This window comes from Fringilla coelebs, assembly GCF_963513975.1.
Source record: "Fringilla coelebs genome assembly, chromosome: 8".
NCBI classification, from domain to species: Eukaryota; Metazoa; Chordata; class Aves; order Passeriformes; family Fringillidae; genus Fringilla; species Fringilla coelebs.
Genome location: NC_140066.1, coordinates 13225570 through 13246933, shown reverse-complemented (window position 1 = coordinate 13246933; position 21364 = coordinate 13225570). Strand labels below are relative to the sequence as shown.

General features: G+C 40.4%; 1 protein-coding gene across 4 annotated transcripts in view; it reads left to right on the top strand.

The window, feature by feature from the left end:
• ZMIZ1 (zinc finger MIZ-type containing 1) overlaps nucleotides 1-21364 on the top strand; it is a 335745-nt gene that overhangs the window by 44469 nt on the left and 269912 nt on the right. For all 4 annotated transcript variants that reach the window (XM_084210758.1, XM_084210760.1, XM_084210761.1 and 1 more), the window contains exon 2: nucleotides 5823-5950. The gene's annotated coding sequence lies outside the window, so the exon portion shown is untranslated. The remainder of the gene's footprint in view (nucleotides 1-5822; nucleotides 5951-21364) is intronic.

Genomic DNA, 21364 nt, shown 5'->3' with positions numbered 1-21364 from the left:
ACGAGCTGGTGAGCAGCTTGGGGTGAAATCTTCATCTCGCTCAAGTTGCTGGATGCTTTACTAGTCACCTCAATGCTCCTTGTTTTCCCCATACACCATTGAATTAACATGTATTTCAAATAGGGATCAAATTTGTAAACACTGTCGGGCGGGCTGTAACTGCTGCCAGGTGTTGGAGGTGATTGATGACGTTGTTACTGGCCCTTACAGCAGAAGTAGATGGGCTTTGTGCCTCAAATTGCTGCTCCCTGGTATTGCTACCTGTTTACTGCAAAAGACAGAAGTCTCCTTTCAACCATTCTGCTTCATGTTTTAGCCTCTCTCCTGCTGCCAAGAATATTTTTACTCTGCATCAAGAGAAAATGAATTCATGCCTTCAGGATTTGTACTCTTTGCTCTGTGCTATATGATAGCAACCCAGTGAGATGTGCAAGTGGAAACTGCATAAATGATTGATAAAAGCTGAGAGCTGTTTAAATTTTTTTCCTGTTTAATGACTATCAATAATTTAATGCATTTGCTGTATGTTTTTAAGAAATAACACCCATATTACAGGCTTGGGTTTAACAGGCTAAATGATTGAAGCTTCAAAAAATACCTATTTCTAACATGAAGTGTATCTTCTTTTTAATTAAGAAAAAGATAGAAAAACACAAAATCAGGCTTGGAAGATAGAGGTAGCTGCTACAAAAAATGCTTCTGCATGCCCCCTTCCCACCCCCCTTATCCTTGGGGCTGTTGTTAAGTCAGCACTAGCCCACTGACAGCCGCACAGAGGTTACCACCTGGCAGCAGGGAGCAGCAGTGGTTGCCACCCCAGCAGGGAGCCCCAGCAGGATGCTGCTTTTCGAGATGTGGCCATGCACCTGTCTCTCCTGTCCCTGATGTCCTGGCTCCTGGGCCCCACTCCACCAGCTATTCAAGCTGGTTTATCAGCATCCTGTCACCTCATCACTTGGGGGAGGTTGAGAGACAAGGCTTTTAGACAAAGATATTCCTTCCTTCTAGATCTAGCTTAAAAAGGAGAAATAAATGTTGGACAAAATTATTCCCACCCTGTTTCTTTGGAAGGGACTCAATTTTTCAAGTGATGAGTATCTCTCATTGTGCTTCAGTGCACTGAGTTTGGTCCTCAAGACTTTGCATGTAAAATATGAGGTAAAAATCTTGTGCTCGGTAGGTACCTTTTCAGGTGATTAAGAGAAAATGAAATAATTTTTTTCATTCTTGGTGGGGTCATTGCAGTTAGATTGGAAGGTAAATGTCATACAGAGATTGGTATGCTTTAATAGGCATGTTACCTAAATGCATCCATGTGAACAGTGCTTCAGAAAGCACAGATTTTTCACATGGACAAATGTCGTTTTGGGAAGAGCTTTTTTCAGGATCCAAAAAAAGCAGGTGGGAAAATACAGATAGGTGTAATATTAAAGCCATAGGAAACAATTGTGTGAACACCTCTATATAAAGATATAGAAACGAAATTTGGCATTTGAATTAAAGTTTGTTCAAATTAATGAAAATTATGCTGCTTGTTTAGGAAATATATTTCATGTAAGTAAAATCTAGTCTTTTACATAGACATCTGTTGGTGGTGGATCCCATGAGTTCACAAAGTTAAAAATGAAAGGAAAATTTATTTAGGAGATCTGTGTTTTCATTGACTCTTACCATGTTTTTATGCTTTTTCTGTGCTTCTGCAACAGCGTTTTGGTTACTTTTTCTTGGCTTTTTGTAATAGATACTTGAGAAGAGCTTTGAGTAGAGCTTCCTGTCTTTATGCAGATACAGTTCTGGGAAAATAGTATTTATGTTTGAAGATGCTTTTTTCTTCACGAATGTCTCCAGTACAGGTGTTTGTGGTGGAAGGCTTACCCTGGTGTATATGTGAGACATGTGCACACACGTGTGTGGATAATAGGGATATGCTTTTAATTCATACTAAAACAAATGAGAACCTGCTAATTTCTAGCTTGTTCTCATGTTGCTGTAAGTAAATGTTATATTGTGTTTTCATGAAATGGAATGAAATGTGCGAGTTTTATTTCATACTGATTCTGTGCCAGCTGTAGATAGTAGAAAATAGCTTGCAGAAAGAACCTGATTCAGAAGCAGTAGAGGTTCCTGGCTTCATAACCCAAGGCTGAGAGGTTTTGTTCAGTTTCATCATGCTATTTTAGAGTAGGTATTTTAATCTTTTTTTTAGCTTGCATGTTTGTTTTTTGCAATAAGAAATGGAGACTGCTACTTCCCTCAATAGATGTTAAGGAAATAGTTGTTTTATTACATCTCCTAGATCAAAAGGTTGAAAATCAACAGGAAAAGAAAGAAAATAACTTTTTACTGTGATACAAACTTGACCTATATTAGTACACTCTGAATGTACTTAAAATTCACCAGAAGAGTAGCTGTTAAATGTAAATTGAAAAACCTTGAGAACACTTCTTGGTTTTGTCTGTAAATTTTAAGAGGTGTTGATGATGCCCACTTTGGTTTAAAACCTGAGTTGCCTCATGTTATGGACAAGGTTTGGGGAGGGTTCTGTTGCATACAGCAGTGCTCTGATCTAATTCCTCAGTGTAATGAAATTAGTAGCCATCATGGAGCTAGAAAATGCAATAAACCAGAAAATCACCCAGCTTGGTCATGTACCATGGGAGCTTCTGTTGACACAGGAGTTCCTCTGAGAGCTCACAGGGCTCCATGTAGGGGTCAGACATGATAAGGTCAGCAAGCTCTTCACCAGTCGTGTAGTGCAGATTGGAAGTGAGGGGCATTACTTTCCCAAAATTTTATTTTCTGAATGTAAAAAGTATCTGGATCACTTAAGACCTAGAACCTCCAAATGTCCTACAGGATTTTTGCGTTTTCCATAGGAAGTGGGCTACATTTGGGTAATGCCTGGAAAAAACACCACCTTTGTTGTGCAGCACGAAAAATAAATCTGGCATCATCATTCAGGAAAGATTAGTCAAAATCACATTCTGGTATCCCTGCTCCAGCTCAGGTACTGTCCAGAATGGGCACACGTCATGCGAGATTTAATGAGAACCCAGAGCTCGCTGGAATAATTGAGGATTATTTTTATTAAGCTTGATGTAGGAAAGCAACTCTGCTAAATTCATTGCAGGAGTTGACTCACACACCATCTTGAGGGTGTTTGACTCAACATATGCCTAGTCATTTATCTAATGTTGATGTCAACGATTTGTTGGGTTTTGATACAGTGTTTCCCAGTTTTCTGTTTGTTTCCTTCCTGTAGTGGCTGTATACCCAAAACATTTTGACATTTTTTTCATATGAATTATCTCTTGCCATGCCAGAAATTTAGTCAAGTCTCTTGGTTTTGTAAATAATTTTGTGAGGTTTCTCCACTTAGGATTTGACTTTTGGCTGATGCATTATTTCATTTTACTTCTTTTCTTGCCTCATGATTTGAGAACAGACCAATCTCACTTTCTTTATGGCAAGTCAAACCGATGCCTTTAAATGGTACTTGAGGCAGATTTCTGTCTGCCTGAGAATGTTGTTTAAAAACTTTGATTTTTTGCACTAAGACTTCCTTTTTGCCACCTCTTGATTTTATGTTCGATTTGAAAATATGCTTTCTTCAAATCTTCCATGTCTCCTTTAAATAATTCCTCCTACTAGGAATAGAATGGAAGTGCAAAATTTTTAAGCACTTAAAATATAACCAGTACTTCAATTCTTAACAGACTGTACTGGAGATCTGTTGTTGGGGGGGATTTCTGAGCAGGGAGAAAAATGCTGTCAAAAGCATTCTTTTGATTTGATAATGAAAAAGAAAAGCAAATTATTCATTTGATTTAGGGGTACAAGTATAATGTATGTTTAAGGGGATGATACAATTTCTTTTTTTCTTGCATTTTGCTGCCTGATTGTGCTGAGCTGCTCAGTAAGTATTGATTTGCACATAGCCTCAGGATGTACACGTGTCAGGAACAATTCACTAAGGGTCATTTCTTCTCCATTCTCCTGTCCCCACAGTTAGGGCTGTAGCACTGTTTCCCTTTTTTAAAAAAAAAACAACAACAACAACAAAAAAAATCCAACAACAAAAAAACTGATTTGAGTTCTCCAGGTTTCAGCTTAAGTTGCTTTGCATTAATTAGTACAAGTTGGTGAAAGCTGACAGAAAGCAGAAATGCAACTGATGAGGGGTGTAAGACATTGAGAAAGTGAAATTAAGCACTGTGGGAAGGTTTGCCTTTAGGCAGAGGGTTGAGGAGGCAGATTTTTGAGTAGCTACATTTTTGTGTCAGGATCCATTCGTTCACATTGTCAAATTATTGCTGCGCCTATTTATGGGGGCACATAACAAGGCAGAAGAGGTTTTGAAACACTGAGCTTGTTCTTTCTCTCCTTAGTGCACATTTTCTGTGTGTTGTCTTCTGTGATCTTTATTTAGTTTTTCATTGTTTATTTACACTGCCACTTCATGAATTCTTTAAGTCATTGCCTATCTAGAGGGGAATCTGGACAGAATTACTCTTGCAGCTTCAAGTCTTGCTGACAGGAGAAGAGAAAAAGAGAGCTTTTGTCCCCTAGAGAAATGCAGGAACTGTGGCCATTTAGAATTGGACAAATGTGGTGGCTTTGAGGGAGATGATGTGATAGGATACAACATAAAAGGCAGCATTTCTATCTGTTAGGGCTCCTTATTTCAAATGTTTTCCAGGAGACTAGGATTGTATGCTGTTGGCAGATGGGTTAATTGTTGATTTGAGGGGTGGCAGAAGTGTGTGTGGAAATGTAAGGTAGCATAGACTTTTTTCCTTATTTTGAGAACTTGTTCAGATTTTCCATAGGAGCGAAAAGGGTAGAGTTTTTCTGTAGTAATAAAAGCCAACAAAGTGTGATGGAGAACAGACTGGATGTGTTTCCCTTTGCTCATTCCCTGTGGAAAACCTTGATTGCCATTTCCTCAAAGATGTTAATGTCTTGCATTCACGCTTTAAAATAATTTTCCACTTGATTTTCCTGCCTTTCATCAGAGGCAGGTACTGGAGGTAGGGAGGGGCCCATTAAATCTCTGTGTCTTTAAGTTTCTTTAAAGTCATGTTAGGAGTAGGGCAGAGAGAGAGAGATGGTCTGAGGTGAGGAATTGTGGTTTTATGGGAGTGAAGCTCGATTTCGAAGTGGTACCTTTAGTCAAAAGGTTTTTTAGATCCCTTTCCCTTCGTTCTGTTTTAAAAAAACCCCACACAAATACTTAGTCTTGCTGTTACTGAAAGATTTTACATAGTTGGAATAGATTGTCTTAAGAAAAAGGGAACTTGTCTTAAAAAGAAATAGAACTTATGATTAATTGCAAATACCTCATAATTGTAGGTAGGATCCTTTCAGAGCAGAGTACATAAGCACTTGAATGTTGGTATATACCTGTATGTTCAGTATGCATGTTGGAATTTGCCTTTTGCCAACTATTTTGATAGTAAATGTGGCTCATTTGAATTTTTACAGAAGTGGGTGTGAGCTTAACTGAAGCTTGTTTACTTAATAGAAGAAGTGCTTGAGAATATTTTTGAATTGGACTTTAACCCATTTTAGTATGTGGCTTTATCCCATTTTGACAGGAATCTCTTTGCTTTTCTTAGTAGTGGTTGACTTGACATTCACAGTACCTGTTTTGGTAAGGTGACAGTGGAGAAAATACAGGACACCCTAAACTGGTATTTTGGAAGTGCAGAAATAGTGGCACAGTAGCTCTGCCAAGCAAGAATTGTAATCAGTAGCCTCTTCAAAAATCATGAAATCTAATGCTTATTTCCCTTTTTCTTTTTTTTTTCTTCTCCCCTCAGGAAATACTGTTGTGCTGAGGAAGAAAACAACTCTCTCCTCCCCTTTTTTTTTTTCCCCCTTCTTTCTTCTTCTTGCCTGATTCAGAAGCTCCAGGAATGTGCTAATTGGCGGCGGCCTCCTCAGAAAGGTAAGGGATAATTGTTATCTGCTTTTCAAGGTGTCTTGCCTGCTCTGCTCCTTCTGGAAGGGCAGGTGATGGCAGAAGAAGTTTGTCTATGTGGAGTTTAGCCAAACTTCTGGTTCATGTGGGTTGCCCTTTAATGCTGGAATGCAAACAGAAGCTTTGTGCACTTCTTGCTCTACTACTAAGTGTAGGATACTGTCCCTTGAGAAAATCTAGGAGATGAGATATATTTTAAATGCTTGCAGAGGAAGAAAAGGAAAACTGTTGTATTGCAGACTGATTAACTAAATCTTTGCCTGAATATCAGCTTGCATGGAAAGACAGAGTTAGGTCTGGTGAAGACAAGTTGAAGAATCATATCTCGAAGGGGTTCTTTTGTTATTATTGCACATGTTCATCTGATCGTGCAAATATAGATTGGTTTAGTTGTTGTTTTGGTTAGTTTTTTAAACCTGATGCTTTCTCTGGGGTCTGTCATGGTCTTGTGGCTGGTTGTATCCCTGATAGATAAAACAGGAACTATCTGGAAGCCCAACTCTAGTTCTGAATGGTGAAAAACAGGGCAAGTCTTTAACTTTTTCCAGTTTTGGACAGAAGTGCAACATGTGGTGTGTGACAGGAATTTAATGTTTTAGCTATGTGGTGATAGGAAAATCCATGTCCATCTTGCAGTGGCAAAGCATTCAGTTTGTGTCAGGGTATATAAAGTCCAAAAAATTAGTGCTGATTCATAGAGCATCGTTAGCTGCGTGAGTAGACTCAAGTTTGTTGCTAGACAAATTGCGTATGTATTTTAATATTAAATATTTGTATTTGCTTAGGAGCTGTAGTGCTTTGAGATGTCATTTCCTCTTCCATCTTTGTGATAGATGTTAATGCTCTTTGTAGTGGAGGTAATATCTTCTGTCTAGACCTCAGCCATTCTGGTTCAGAATTGACATCTTAACTTAATCCAGCACTGAGAGGGGATTTATGCTAACTTGCTAAGCTCTGAATTGGTGAGGCCAGTGCATGATACAAGTTTTCCTGCTGGATTGCTCTATGGTGCTAACATTTGTGAAGGGCTTTGAAAGACAGTGTGATGCAATAGTGTCTTAAATTGCCCCAGCAAGATTTGTCAGAGTTCATTTGTCAGACCCTCACACTGACTAAGTACACTAATGTATCAAGGATAAGCTCCAGACAGGTAATGTGCCTTGGGGTGTTCTTTTTCTTATTCTCCATCTCATTCTTGCTGGTGCAGAGGCAAGCTAAGTCTTTATTGAACAGCCACTACCAGCTGTCTGGCTACTTTCTGCAATAAAGCTAATGATCTAATGGGCAAATGTTTCTTAGGGACCTTCAGCTGAAGCAGAGACAAGGAGAAACACACAGACCAGCTAAAGGGTTCTCAAGGAGTTGCAATTTCCCCAGGGCTCCTTCTATGTAATTACCTGTCTCTCTCTTTGTCTCCTATCTTTTAATGCAGGAGGAGTGTCAGACTCAAGGCCGCTAATCTTTGTTACTATGGAAAAGCTGGTTACACTCCTCTTCGTGCACTTCAAAAATGGCAATCGTTGGTCCCCAGCTGGTTCCCTGAATCTAACTTAGAAATGGATGATAGCTTTCCTCCTTGGTGCCAGACTAAAGAATGCAGCTGCCTGTGCTGTTGCAGGCAGGCATTGCCTTTGCCTCTGATGCTGTGGCATGCTGAGAGGAACCTGCAGGAGCTGCCTTGTGGCTTCTGAACCTGTTTTCTCCCAAACAAGCAAAGGCTCTAAAATTCCTTTGAAACACAAAATTTTGGGGCACACTGAGATGTGGGAGGCTTGGCTGAGCTGCACATGTGGAGGAAAGATTCTATAAGGATTCATAGCTCCAGCTGAGTTTTTGTACTGTTTCTGAATGCCTTGAAACTCCCTGGGCTGGGGGCTGAGGGAAACTTTAGATCTCTTTTGCAGGACTGTGGGCATTGCTTCTTATCTCCCTCCCAGCATATGTCATATGCAGTGGTGTGCAGTGGACCCAAGTGCCACTGCTCAGTTCAGTAGGATCAGCTGAGAGGCTGTGCACAGCCCACTGTGGTTTCTCTCTGGCTGGATACGTCAGTTTGTCTCTCTTGCACAGCCCTGGAAATTTGGAGGGGAATCCCTGCCTGCTGCTCCCCTCCTCCTTTTCCTTCACATGCTTCCTGAGTTGCAACATGTTAGACGGATCATTCCTCTGAAGCCATGGCTTGGGAACGGCTCCAGCACAAAGGCCTTGTCTCTGTGTGCTCCTTTTCATCCTAGTGAGGAGAGGGAAACTGTCCCGTGTTGGAGAGGGTCCCTTTCCAGCTGCTGCAGGCTTGCATGCCCAGGAAGTGTGTGTTGTTGAGCCCCTTTATGGTACCTTGGTAAAACATGCTTTAACTGTCTGCAAATGTACGGTATTTAAGCAGCAGAGTCTGTATTATCAAATGTAGTCATGCAGACTGTAATCCTCGAGGTGAAAAGCTCTGGGGGGAGAGGCTGGATGTGACAGTGAAATTTGAGAACCAAAGCAAGAGGAAATTCTTGCCCATGCGTTGGACTAGAGCAGGTTCAGTAGAGGTGGAGGATGGGGAACATATACTCCTCCTCAGTTTGAAAGTGTTGAAGGGGGCAGTCAGAAAGGAGGAGAGGCAGGGCAGGGAAAAGGCAACAGAAGATCAGGCTGTCCAGTGGGCCACAGTTTGCTTTGTTTTTGGTTTGGTTTTTTTTTTTTTTTTTTTTTTTTTTTTTTTTTTTTTTTTTTTTTTTTTTTTGCTATGCTTTTCTCTGCCCATTTTTCTTAACTCAGTTTGGGCAAAGATAATTTTCAATTTTTTTGTTTGTTAAAAGAGGAACCCTACCTCCATTCAGATTTTTTCAGAAGTTATGTTTTGTATCAGTGCATCTAGAATGACTATTTTGCACTGATTTTTTTTAAAGAAGTTTTATTTCCCTCAAAATTTCCCCATTTTCCTTTTTTATTTGTATCAACCTGAGCCATCTCCAAAGGAAAGGTGATACTGCTACTTGCTAACTTTTTGGGAGGGTGACACTGTATGTTAAACACCATGTCTAATAACTTAGCTGTCAGTTGGAAGTTTGCCCTAATTGTATTTTTCGTTTCATTTATAATCAAGTTCACAGTTCTTGAGCTTTTGTAGAGCATTTCAATAAGGTGTTTGTTTCAGGTCTTTGATTTTTTTTTTTCTCCCTCAAATCCTTTGAGATCTTTGAGGTTAGTATTTTTCATTCAGTAACTGTATTCAGTAAAATGATGTGCCTGTCAAAGCTGTATTACACCTTAGGAGAGGATGACAGAGTTCTCAATTTGCAAAGCCTTAACCATCTCCCACTTTAAATCAGGACTTTGCCACTTCTTAAGGTCTTTAAGTACTTCATTAACTTAACAATAAGCCTGCCCTCCCTTGCTTTTTAGTAAAACCTTTGATTTTTTTCGGAGTTTCGTTTCATGAACGTTACAGGTATTAATTCTTTACTCTGATACGGAGAAGACTTAAATCTCATCAACTTTATTGCAGAAGGAAAAATAACTTCCATCCCAGCAGTGCATTTTATGTTTGGAATCTGTTTACCATGTAGATTTAGAGACCTAAATGCTTGTATTTTACCTCCAGAGAGGTAGTTATAAACATCTTTGGTGGTTTCAAGTGTACACGAAGCAGAGAGTTCAGAGCTGAAATTAACTTGTTTGTAAATTTCTTTTTTTGTAGACAAGGTCTAAAATGCACTAAACAGAATGAAAATTCAGCATATCTAGGCATAGGAAGATAAGTTAAAGCTGTAGTAAGAAACATGATTTCAAATTTTCTACCATTTTCAGTTGTCTGAGTCAGCCCTTGTCTGAGGGCAAATTTTACAGATCCAGGAGAACATGAGTGAGTAGAGTTTCAGGAAGATGGGGTGAGAACACTGCAAGGGCTTGTCTTGGGACATCTCTGTGTATGGAGGGCTAGAAGGTCCTGTCCTGTGGTGTGTGCTCCCTGCCCCATACTGTGGCTATGGCAGTGACCATTCATTGTACTCCATTAAAACCTTCCAGTCCTTACTGCTAGCACAGTAACTCTGGGTTGCTTGGCTTTGCTCTGGTTTTAGCAGTTAGGGTGTGCCTGCCTCAGTTGTCCATAACGCAGCAGGGTTTTGGACGTTGCTCATGGTCATTGTGTTTCAGGTGTATAGACCTACTTCTGACTACAGAACTGAATTTATTCTTTAGTAATAAGTCCTATATGGAGCAGCATGTTTCCTTGTGCTGAAGCCTCCTCTCCTCCCCTCTTCCACCACCTTGATGAACTGCAGTTGAGTCATTAGTTGACTCCTCTTTTCATCCACCCCCAGGGATTGAAGGGATGCTTCTGGAGGCCAGACAGCTGCTCACCATCATCCCTGGTGTGTAGGTATGGCTCTGAGCATTGAGGTGGCTTCCTGTGCTCTCTGGAGCTTTGGAGGGCTTCTTGGAGGAATTCAGTGGCTTGAGTGGATTGCAGTGACTGCTGCAGAGCCCTGGCACTACCAACTGCCAGTCTACAGGAAGGAGTTTCTGAGAGAGTGTCTTGTGCCAATCCATAATGAATGGCTGAGAGGAACGAAGTGTATCACATAGATATTAGTGTAGGTGGCAGGTTTTGGTATTTTATGTTGGTTTATAGTCTCTGTTAGTCCTTCAGAAAGAAAGCTGCAAGGCCCAAATCAGCTATGAAGTCCTTGATGAAATTAGCAACAAAAAAACCCCGGTTTGTTGCCTTATTTCCTTTAAAGTGATAACTGTCCTCTTCTGCTAGGGAATGACCCATCTGGTTGCATATTGCCCCGTCTTTCAGGTACACAAAGATGCATGTGAATTCTTTATTATAAGGTTCAATAATTTAGCCATTCATAAAAAATTAATAACAAACCCAAACCAGTAGAATTTTTAATTCCTTAACAAAGTATTTTAAAGTATGCATTGAAAATCATGAGTTGATGCTACCTAGGGTATTGTGAGGGCTGGGTATTACTTGCAGCCCAGGCTGTGGTAGCAGAAATCATTCATCCTGTCTCATCCCTTTTTGGCTTAGCCCACAGGAAGGCTCCTGTTCAGTTAGCCCAGTCCTTACAGCAGAGAGCTGCACTGATATCTTGCCAGCTGCAGGACAGAAGATAGTTCATCTTGGAAGCCTTGCCTTGAAGAAATTTTGTCTAGAAAATTCTATGCGGATTTGAACTGGCCAGGCAAACTTATACTGGAAAGTGGTAAAATGTGTCCTAAAACATTATCTGGTGCTGATGGCATTAAAAGCCAGATGAAGTGCATCAGTACATCAGTGACTCATGGTCAGTTACTGCCCTGCTGTGTGATGTAAACCAGATCTTGCTTTGGTGCCTTCTCACATACAGCCTTTCAGGCTGGATGGTGAATTTCAAGCTTGTGCTTGTAACCTGCAGTTCATACCCTAACCAAACTCTTCTTTTGAAAGCGATCCTTTAAATTGCTTGCAGCATAAATAGACAGTCTTCAGTCACTTCCTTACTATTCTAGTTACTGTTCTTAATTAAACTGGAGATTAGATCTAAATGTTAGAATGACCCAGGAAGTTTTATTTCCCCTTCTCCTCACCTTCTTTCCTTCCATTCCTCTGTCAAAATACGAGTTTGTTGCAGTTTTAGGCCTAATGATTTTTCAGTCTTCTGGTGGGCATTGTTGTGAAAGAGTGGAAACTTAACATTTTAAAGAAGGAAAAGGGAAGGTATGTGGCTTTGGGTTTTCTTTGTTTATTTTTTAAAGTTTCCGCAATACATTTGGGTATTTCTGACAGCCATAATAAAAATCCATTGATTAGACAAGAAGGCTAGGTATATGAAGCAAAGCACTGTTTTCCAGCAAAATGAGCAGCTAGGATATATTTCAGTCTTCAGATGCTTGGCTAAATAATGGTGACATACGTTTTTTGCTGCTAGAAATTGAGATTTTGGCGGTCATATGCAACTGTGAAATCTGTAGGCATATACTGTAGCAGAAGCTGTCTTTATGCATATACAGCACATGGTATTTGGCTTGGGAGAAAGTTCTTCGCTCTCTAAGAAAGTCAGGTTTTTGATGGAACTGACTGCTGTTTGTGCTTCACAGTTAAAATTTTTATTCTGGAAGGACAGATAAGTTCTATGTGTTAAAGGTATTGTTTTGCCCTGTTCCCAACAATACAGTCTATTTCCTCATCTCTTTCTTTTTTCCAAGCTGTTTCTTTCCAAGCTTGTGATCATAATTACAGTGAGAAGTACATTTACATACATCTATATATTCCAGTAGGAAAACTTAGCCTCAGAAGAATTTTGGGCTGTGGGACATTTCCTTACTCACTTCTGTCTTAAAAGTGTTTTGGTATTCCCAAAGGGCTCTGGAAATGTCAATCTGATAAGACAATGGGTGTGGGGGGGACAGAGAGTAAAAGGAAAAGGATGGAAGAAGTATGTGAGTGGTGGTTCACCAGTGTCACATTAATAGAATCCTCGAATCAAGTGCTCATTCATTTTAACTAGAGGCTAATTAATCAGAGTGAGTAGATAAAATGATAAGCTGCTTTTAATGAAGTGAAGCAGCTTTATTAGCAGTAAGCAAAACGCAAAATATTTCGTCTCTGGCACATGTGGTTTTCATGGGGACTGTGGTTTGCCACCAGCTCTGGATTGTGCTAGCCTTTTTCTTGCTGCACTCTGCCGCCTGTGCTGTCTGTGTGTTTCAGCATGTGGCCAATTCAGAATTCAGGAAATAGAGTCTAATCAGAAGCAGGTGTAACATTTTAAAACCAGAAGGAATGTTCCTTACAGATCTTTTTCTATGCCAGATTAGCATTTGCCAATTTTCAAACTTCGGATGCTATTATTTTTCTTTGGAGATAGCAGGCTTTATGCTTCCAAGCAGACAAACAAAAAACTGTGGATTTACCAGAGTGCCGCTGTTTGAAAGGCAGCAATATGATACTGCTTGGTAACTGCTAACATCGCCTGAAACCAATGAGTAATTATCCACCCATTTGCAATTTAAGAACAGAAATGTACCAGGCTGGCGCTACTTGTGTGTATGGTTAGCCAGCGTGCCGCTGTTATACGGGAGCAGGCTTGCATACTCTTGTTTCAGATGGCTTTCTACAGTCCATATCTCCCATTGTGGTGTTCCCCAGTGTCTCTCTGGAAAAGCTGTAGAAGCCATTCGATGGACTATGATGTGCATGGCAGTGCAAGACTAAAATAGGAAATACATAAATGAGTCATAGATTAAGATAATGACGTAATTTACATTGGACTGAATTACATTAAGTGCCCACATTTAGGCTCGAAATGAACTTCTTATGACTATGTATATCCTTGTTGAAATAAGCTAAAATTAACAAATTATTCATTAAAGTCACCTCGCAGTAAACTTTTAAACTAGCAGTTCGATAAGGTTCCTGTAGTTATGTGAACTGGAGAAGCTGAGCTGGTAGGCGAATGTGATTTGCGAATAGGATGCTGGCAAGGAAATTGTCTTCCCCCCACCAGCCTTTCCTTAAAAGACTCTGCTTCTCAGCGCCATTCAAGTGTAAATCCTTGTGCAACAAAGGGGAGGCTGGCAGCTCCACCGGTTCAACAGTATAAGCGATCTCTCATGCTTCAGTTGAAAGGTTGAATCCCTGAAACGCAGAACGCTGCTATAGAGGGAAACTCTCAAAAGGCTGCTGAGAATGGCGGGGTGGGGGGGAGCACTGGGTTGGAAAGCTGTTGAGATCCTTGAAAGTGCAGTGACAATTTTTGTCTTTACTGTAAAATGACCTGGAGGCAGCTGGACAAAAGGAAAGGCTGCTGTTCAGGTGAGGTTGCCATCACCACTCTAGGAGCTGGATTTTACTTGTTCTCCCCCTTAAGAACACAGCATCCTGCTCTATTTGCCAGCACTGTATGTGGTGCCAATATTTTGTCTACAGTGTGCATTGAGTCCCTCTTAGTTTTCCTGTTCGGATTATTCTTTCTAACAACTTTGTGTTGCAAGTCTCAAAGCTTTGGAATTGTGACTTCTTGCTTTGCAAAACGGAGTATAAAATCATGGACATTGAGTTTTACACTGAAAGGATAGGTTAATCTTGCACCTTCTGAAACCCTTGTAAATATTTGACCGGCTACTTGGCAACACAGCTGAACTGCCCGAGTTAATGCTTAATGTGAGAGTGGTCCTGAAGTGCATGGCTTTGGTGATGGGCCAAGGGTCACAGAGTGAGCAGTAGTTCCCCATGAAGACATCTGTGCTCCCTGTTCCTTATCTTCCAGGATTCCTCCCTTTCCCCCTCCACTGCCCCAGATCTGCAGGCAGGAGGAGGTGAGATAGCTGAGTCCACTCCAGGCAGAGTCAGCTGGGTGTGTTCAGGTGGCAGTAAAATTGGTGTGGGCTATCCTGGTGACCTTCTCTGCCCTGGTGCTTTTGCTGGTCCAGCAGCAATGTGGTAATCCCTGACTTCCAAGTGAGGGTGAGTCTATACAGCTCTTGACAACTACATCTGGGTTTCGAAGGGCGTTTTTGTGCGCATATAAATGGCACCAGTAGGCAGTTGGTATAACTGGTCACTGGGGAGGAGCACCCTAGAGACCTGTGACAAATCTGAACCTGAGTATGTTAGGGTTTAAATTGCAGGTTCTGATACCTGCTATGCCTTGATCATGTAAAAATACCCTGTTCTTGTGTTCTGAATGAAATCCTTTCTAGTGTTGGAAAGTTAGTACCAAGGCTACATGGGAAGATGTAGGGAAGGCTTTATGAACAAGATCAATGAAAATCCCCTTCTTGTTTTACAGGAACTAACCAGTGCAGGACAGCTTTTGCTTTTCTGATGTAAAGATTGATCCTTCATAATGTTGTACCATATCAGTCCTTCCAAGTGGCAAGAACCTTAAATGTCAGTGCAAATGGAAGAAAATTCTTTCAGAGACATTCAATCATAACAGAGCCACAGCATTGTTAAAAAAATGTTTTTAAACGGATTGTTTAGGTGTGATGACTGTTGCTTGAGGATACCAGCTATCAGAGACCATCCCAGAGACATGTATAGTGTATTCCATGAACTGTATAAAGAAGTAACACTGCCCCACCTACTGCACGATCAGATGGAAATAAGCAAAACTTTCATTATTGAAAAACTAACTTGTTACATGCTGTTTAAAAAAACAGTAGCAGTTTCTACAGCTGTCTTTTTTTAACTATTGTCGTAAAAAAAAATTGGTAATTTATGGCAATAGTTTACTGTTTTGATTTGGGGGGGGTTTGGTTTGGTTTTGGTTGGTGTTTGTTTGTTTTGGGTTTTTTGTTGGTATGGTTGTTGTCTGGGTTTTAATATGTTGAGTAGTTTATATGACCACTTAGAGTTTTGTAGTCTCCATTTTCTAGTCTGCATTTCTGTGGTAGAAACTTTGATTCCTGAACATCAATTTTGGAAACACCCTATTTGACAAAAATGTCTCAGGAGAAAATGAGCAAGAAGGCAGTAGTGTTGGAAAAAGTCAATTCATGCTGGTAAGGAGTTTTGATCTCAGACCAGGGACTCACTTGGGAAAGGTTCAATACGTTTGACTCCAATGCTCCTAATCCAAACAAGCCACATGGAAGATGCTAGAAAAGATAAGGTTTGGGAAAACCTTTTGCTATGTGGCTTGTGATCAGAGCACCTCAATCATAGTTCCTATACCTCCTTTTTGTAAGATCTGCTAGTGGGCAGAACCTGTGTGAGCCCTGAGCATGGCCCCAGCTGGCAGCTGTTAGTTTAGGTGTTTTTATAGCAGAATACAGTGCTGGAAAAGAATATCATTCTTTACAACCCATTATCAGATGGGGAATTGAGATTTAGGCAGTGGGTCTTCTGAAGGACCGCAACTTATCGTGAACTCAGGCTAGATTCAAGTGAAGTCTAGCATTAGCTTCCTGGAAGTGTTCAGCAGGTGCCTCTGTAAAATAAGAGTCTGTTGGGCCACTAGAAATGCCAACCCTGTATTTCTAACTGAACACATGGATGCACAGAAAAGCAAAGTTATTTTCCTTCAGTTCCCTGGCAAGGGAACTACATAGCTGGGAATAGAATGGAGATTTCCTGATGTCCATTTCCCTCTTATAATTATCAAACAGTGCTGCTTTCGTCTTCATTGTAAACATGAATTGAGCCAAATGGCATGCACAATTAGCTTTTTTTTCTGCAAAGCTGAGGGGGGAAGGAGAGAAGGAGGAGGGACTGGAGATATAAGGGGGGAGGGGAGTCATTCAGGGACACTGTACCTGCGGGGGCACAATGTAATAACCACTGGGGTAGCTTGGGCTGCAGATGCATTGTTATCTTCAGTCCCCAATCTGGGAGAGCTGCAAAAGGTTTAATGCAAATCTGAGACCTCTGCCATTGTGTGAGACAGATTAGGGCTCATTTGCATTCCTTCTCCTATAATAATTACCTAGCAAGGAGTGCCTGTTACCATTAGCTTCATTCTGTTTGCCTGTGATAACGCCATCAGCAATCTCTTCTCCATGGATTGTGGACACTGTGAGGAAGGGCAGTGGGCCAAAAAAATGATAATAAAAGAAATCTGTTGGGAAAGTAGTAGAAAAATGTGAATGCTGAAAAATTAAAATGCAGATAATTTTAGTAGTAGCCACTAAATGCAGCAGGAAAAATACTGTGAGCTGAAGAATAAAAGTCAATATTAATCCATAATATTGATGAGTGGTATGGTTTCAAATATCAGTTGAGAAAAGCTAGCACAAGATTTTAACTGAGCTTTATCTATGGTGCTTCGATAGATTTGTTCAGTTTTCAGGATTGATTTAGATTGTTCTAAAATTAGTGCAACTAGAGATCAGTGTCACTGAGAGACAAATGTTAACTGTCTAAAACTGATGTGATGCATCAGAAATTCAGGTACAATTCCGCAAACTTAGTGCTGCTTTGGTTCCTGGAACTGAAGCAAAGTATTCCTGACTTAGAAATTAGGGCAGATATTTGGGGTTCTTTTACAGTGGGGTTTGTTTCTTTTTGAGATGAGAGGAGTTAAATAGCAGAAAAGGAATGCAACTAAACATGGTAGAGTGAGGGTGCTAAAATCAGCTTCTTCCCTCTACACATTTATTGCATATAGAAGGAATATGGAATCATTTTGAGCAACATTTGCTGTTCTTGCCACTCACTCGCCTTCCCTTGTTTTTTACCCTTTGCACTCGGATGAAGAAGCTGCTGCAGTCACCCCACCAGAGGCAGAGAGCCCTGAAATTCCCTGTTCAGCTTTGGGTCCTGCCTTGAATCCCCAGCTGTGTGTGCATGCAGCTGCAGCAGAGCACGGCTGCTGGGGATGGAGCCCAGTACCCGTCTCAGGGCCTGGCTGTGTCTCCTCACAGAAGGTCTTCTTTGGATGCTCCTAGTGCAGGGTATAGGGGAAACTCTGGAAGAAGGTAACATGCCAGATATTCTATGTGCACATCAACATCAGGGAGCGAGCAAGGTGTGCCTGGGCTGCCTCTGGTTTGCTACAGATTGCCCTGTTTTGGTGCAAGCTTTCCCCTGCCAGAATTTTCAGTGAAGTAATTCCATCTTTCACAGTGGAAGGGTGGTGAAGCAGGAAGACAAATCAAAGCAGCTCTGGCTTTAATCTGCTGAGAAGCCACCAAACATATTTAAACAGATGTAGGCTGATTTCTGATCTGCAGCAGGCCATCAAAATGATGAGTCCAGTAGTTGGGTTGTTTTGAGCGCCTTTATTTTTTTAAGTGATGCTTTGAGGGCGTGCTACCACATTCACCTTGTCATCAGTGTGGAAGCAGTAGAATGCCCAGGATACTGCCTGAAAAGTTGGCTATGGTTCTGAGGGGAAAGAGAGGTGGGGAGTTCCAAGGAGCTTTTCTGTAGGTAACGTGCTGGGCAGCAAGTGAACTGCCAGGGCAAAACCTCAGTTCCTGTGACTGACATAATTTCTGGCTGATAGGGATTTGGGTGGGTACTCTATTCACATAGCTCTGAAGAGTTTAGAGATCCTTATGTGTGAACATCTTTAGTATTCCAAAATTTTCGTCTTGCCACCAGTTTCATTTTCGTAAACCGTGGTAGCAAGTAAAGCATTTTAACAAAACTTAGTATCAGGGTGCATGGATAGGGCTAAGTGCTGCCTTCAATGATAGCACTAGATATTTAGCATTAACCACAAGTTATATTGATGTAAAGGACTAGAGGGAATGGCAGAGGACTGGAAAAGTTCATATTTCTTAAGTCTTTTTTTTTCTCTTTGTGTTTTTACTGCTATAATAATGTTAAAAATCACAATCTTGAAAGTTACACAAACATAAAAGGAAACTTTAAAGGAGAAGTTGAAAAAAATAGTTTTAAAGCACGTTTCTTAAACCAAATGAGAACTTTCAATTCTAAATACAAACTAAAGGATACAACTGTATTTTATTGAAGGGCAGCAGGATAAATCTTTTGTTCCTCTTCAGACCTTTTTCCAGGAGGAGGAAATAGAATTTGTTGCATAGCTTGCTCTATATATATATATAATGTACAAGTTGTGCCATCATTATGTTGGAATAAAACTGCAGTTGATATAATTGGAAAGGTCTAGTGTATGTAGTGTGTGGGGAAGGACAAGGAAGTTTTGAAGTGTATGAAGAATAATGGTTATGTACATCTAAATGTAAGCTAAAACAGAGCAACATATGTTACTGTGTGAGTAATTGGAGATAATAAAAAAATCTAACTACTTAGATACTGCAGTATGATATGTGAAGCTGTATGTTTATATGTACATAGACACACAATTTGAAACTTAAAAAATAATGTGAAGATAACATAGCCTCTTAAAAGGCTTATATTATTTCTGCAAATTATTCTTCTCCTATGGCTCTTCTTTAATAATTATTTTAGTCCAGTCACCATATGTATTTTCAGACTTTTGATTCTTGTTGCAGTGCATTCCAAGTAATTTGTATACTTAGCAGTATATGGCTTTTCTTCTTTAACCCACCAAGTGCATGGGTATGTTACTCGTCCCAAGGCCTCTGTGGTCTGGAAGAGATGCATCAGAAATAAGTTTTTGAATCCCCTTCCTTATCTGAAAAGTTGAACTTGGGCTTTAAAGCCCTGTGTTAAAGACCTGTAAAGGCACATGAACAGCTGAGGTTTTGTTGGAGGAAATGTCACCATAAGTGGAGGTGCTGAAAGCTCTGTCCCAGCACAGTGGCACTGGGAGCGCTAATGCTCATCCTCCTTAATGGGAGGCAGTCGCCTATCACACCCAGGAGCAAGGAGGTGTTGGTTTGCTCAGGCTCAGGTACACAACCTAAGCTATACAAGCTAGTCTGAGTTGTTTTTCAGTACTGCTGTACTTGAAGGTAAATTTAATCTGACCCTGTTGTTTTGTTGAAATGCATGTCAGGTGCTGTCCCTCAACAGAAGTTCAAATACCGGTTTGGAGAAAGCCTAAAGTTGTAGGCAGATAAGCCACTCTTGGAAACAGACATCCCAGCTTGGCATTTAAGAGCAATACATTTCCAAAAGAGTCATTGAAAAGAGAAAAAAAAGTAGGGGGGACTTGTTTGTGGCCCTCACTGCATGAGCAAACTAAGGACCCACATGGTCAGTATGTTAAACTGACCACACATAAATGAATCAAAGGAATGGGTGGTTATTCTCTGGTATCTTCAGGCTGTCCAAGGAAGGATTGCCTGATGATCATTCTGTTGTGACTGAGTCCAGATATGGACTTTACAGAAAATGAAAGACAAGTTACTTTTCTAGCTCAGCAGTAGCGAGAACACAGAGCTCCCTGCTTCACTTTCATGTCTCACCGTGCCTCCTTCCTCCCTCTCTCTCTCCAGCCAGTTTAATAGCAATGAGGTTACTGGCTTTGCTGACTTTTACCTAACAAAAAGGTTTCACAAGCTTTACACTATATAGCATAGTGATACTTTTCCTAAATACTTGAAGAAAATGTGCCCACAGAGAGCACAGATATCCATGAAAACATACTTAAACATACGTTTATGAAGTAATGTGGATAACTAAACTTTTATATAAGCATAACCATACACCCACACAACTTACAAGACTAGACTTATTTTCAGCTGCCTTATTATCAGAATTACAATTTATATAACATAAATTATGTGAGCCAAAGGAATTTATGAAGCAGAATTCTGGAATTGGTTTAACTCTCTTGATTCTGCAGAATGTTTCCATCTTAGTAACTGCAATAACTTTTTTTTTAATTTGGGGGTGGTGGAAGGGGAAGGGGAGAGTTGGGATTAAAATGTTTTATGAAAAGAGCTGGATATTTCAAGCATTGCAGAAAGCTATGTTTTAACATTTATTGGAAGGCTAATTGCAAAATATTTCTTTTAATCCTACTCCAGTACAATGTGGGTAGCTATAGTCTACACAGCAAGTTATGAAGAGAAAACAAAGAATTGGCACACTGGTGTCCAGTGATACCCAAACTATTGTCCAGTGACAAAATCTGGGTACCCAAAGCAAAGCAGCAGTGTCCTAGGCACAGGGCTCTGCCCAAGGTAATCAACTTTCCTGAGTTAAAATAAGTCTGTTTTCTGGGTGGAGTGCCATGCAGATTTGCCCAAAGACTGCAAACATTATTCTCGTCATGTGGTTTTGTGAACTTAAGTTTATTTCTTAATTTGTGTACAACTCTGTTGGGTAAAAACATGGTGTTGCTGCAGAGAGCTAATGCACGTGGGTGTATATGTTCTTGGCTCAGCCTCCTTGAGGAGGACCGACACACTGGAGCTGAGACTTCTGGGATGTTTTTCTCAAACCCTCATCCTCTTTGGACTAACTACAATGGAAGATTTTTCAATTTCATTTCTTTTTATTTCTCTGCCCTGCTAACATGACTAAGGAATTTGTTTTCAGCCCTTGTGACTGGAGTGTGGCTTTGGTCATGGGTCATGATCTTAAATTTGGATGGGTTACAACTCCAACTAAATAAAATATGCCATCTTCCCTTGTTCCATCAGTGTGAAGTTAGCTGGGCATTTGAGTAGAAAGGAGTTCACCATTATAAAAGCAGGCAGTCTGAGGAGAATGAGGAAGCTGAGCACAAGCCTGCAAGCACAGCTTGTGTACATATTTGTTGAAAGCTAATTGGCAACGCAGTTGCCTTTCAGAGTTGTTCTTTCACCTATCAGTAGAGCACAACTCTGGTACTTAATGTACTGTAGATTACGTAAACGCTACCCTGAAATATTTGTACAGGCAATTAACTCTTGTTTTTATACTACACTTAAGTTACAAATGGAAGCCTGCTCTAGAGCTTGGAATATTTATGCTATGAGAGATATTCCATAATTAGATTAAATAACGCTTTCAGCAAACTGGCTAGCATTAAGATGAGAAAAACCAGAATATTGGCTATCCTGTAAGGAGCTGAT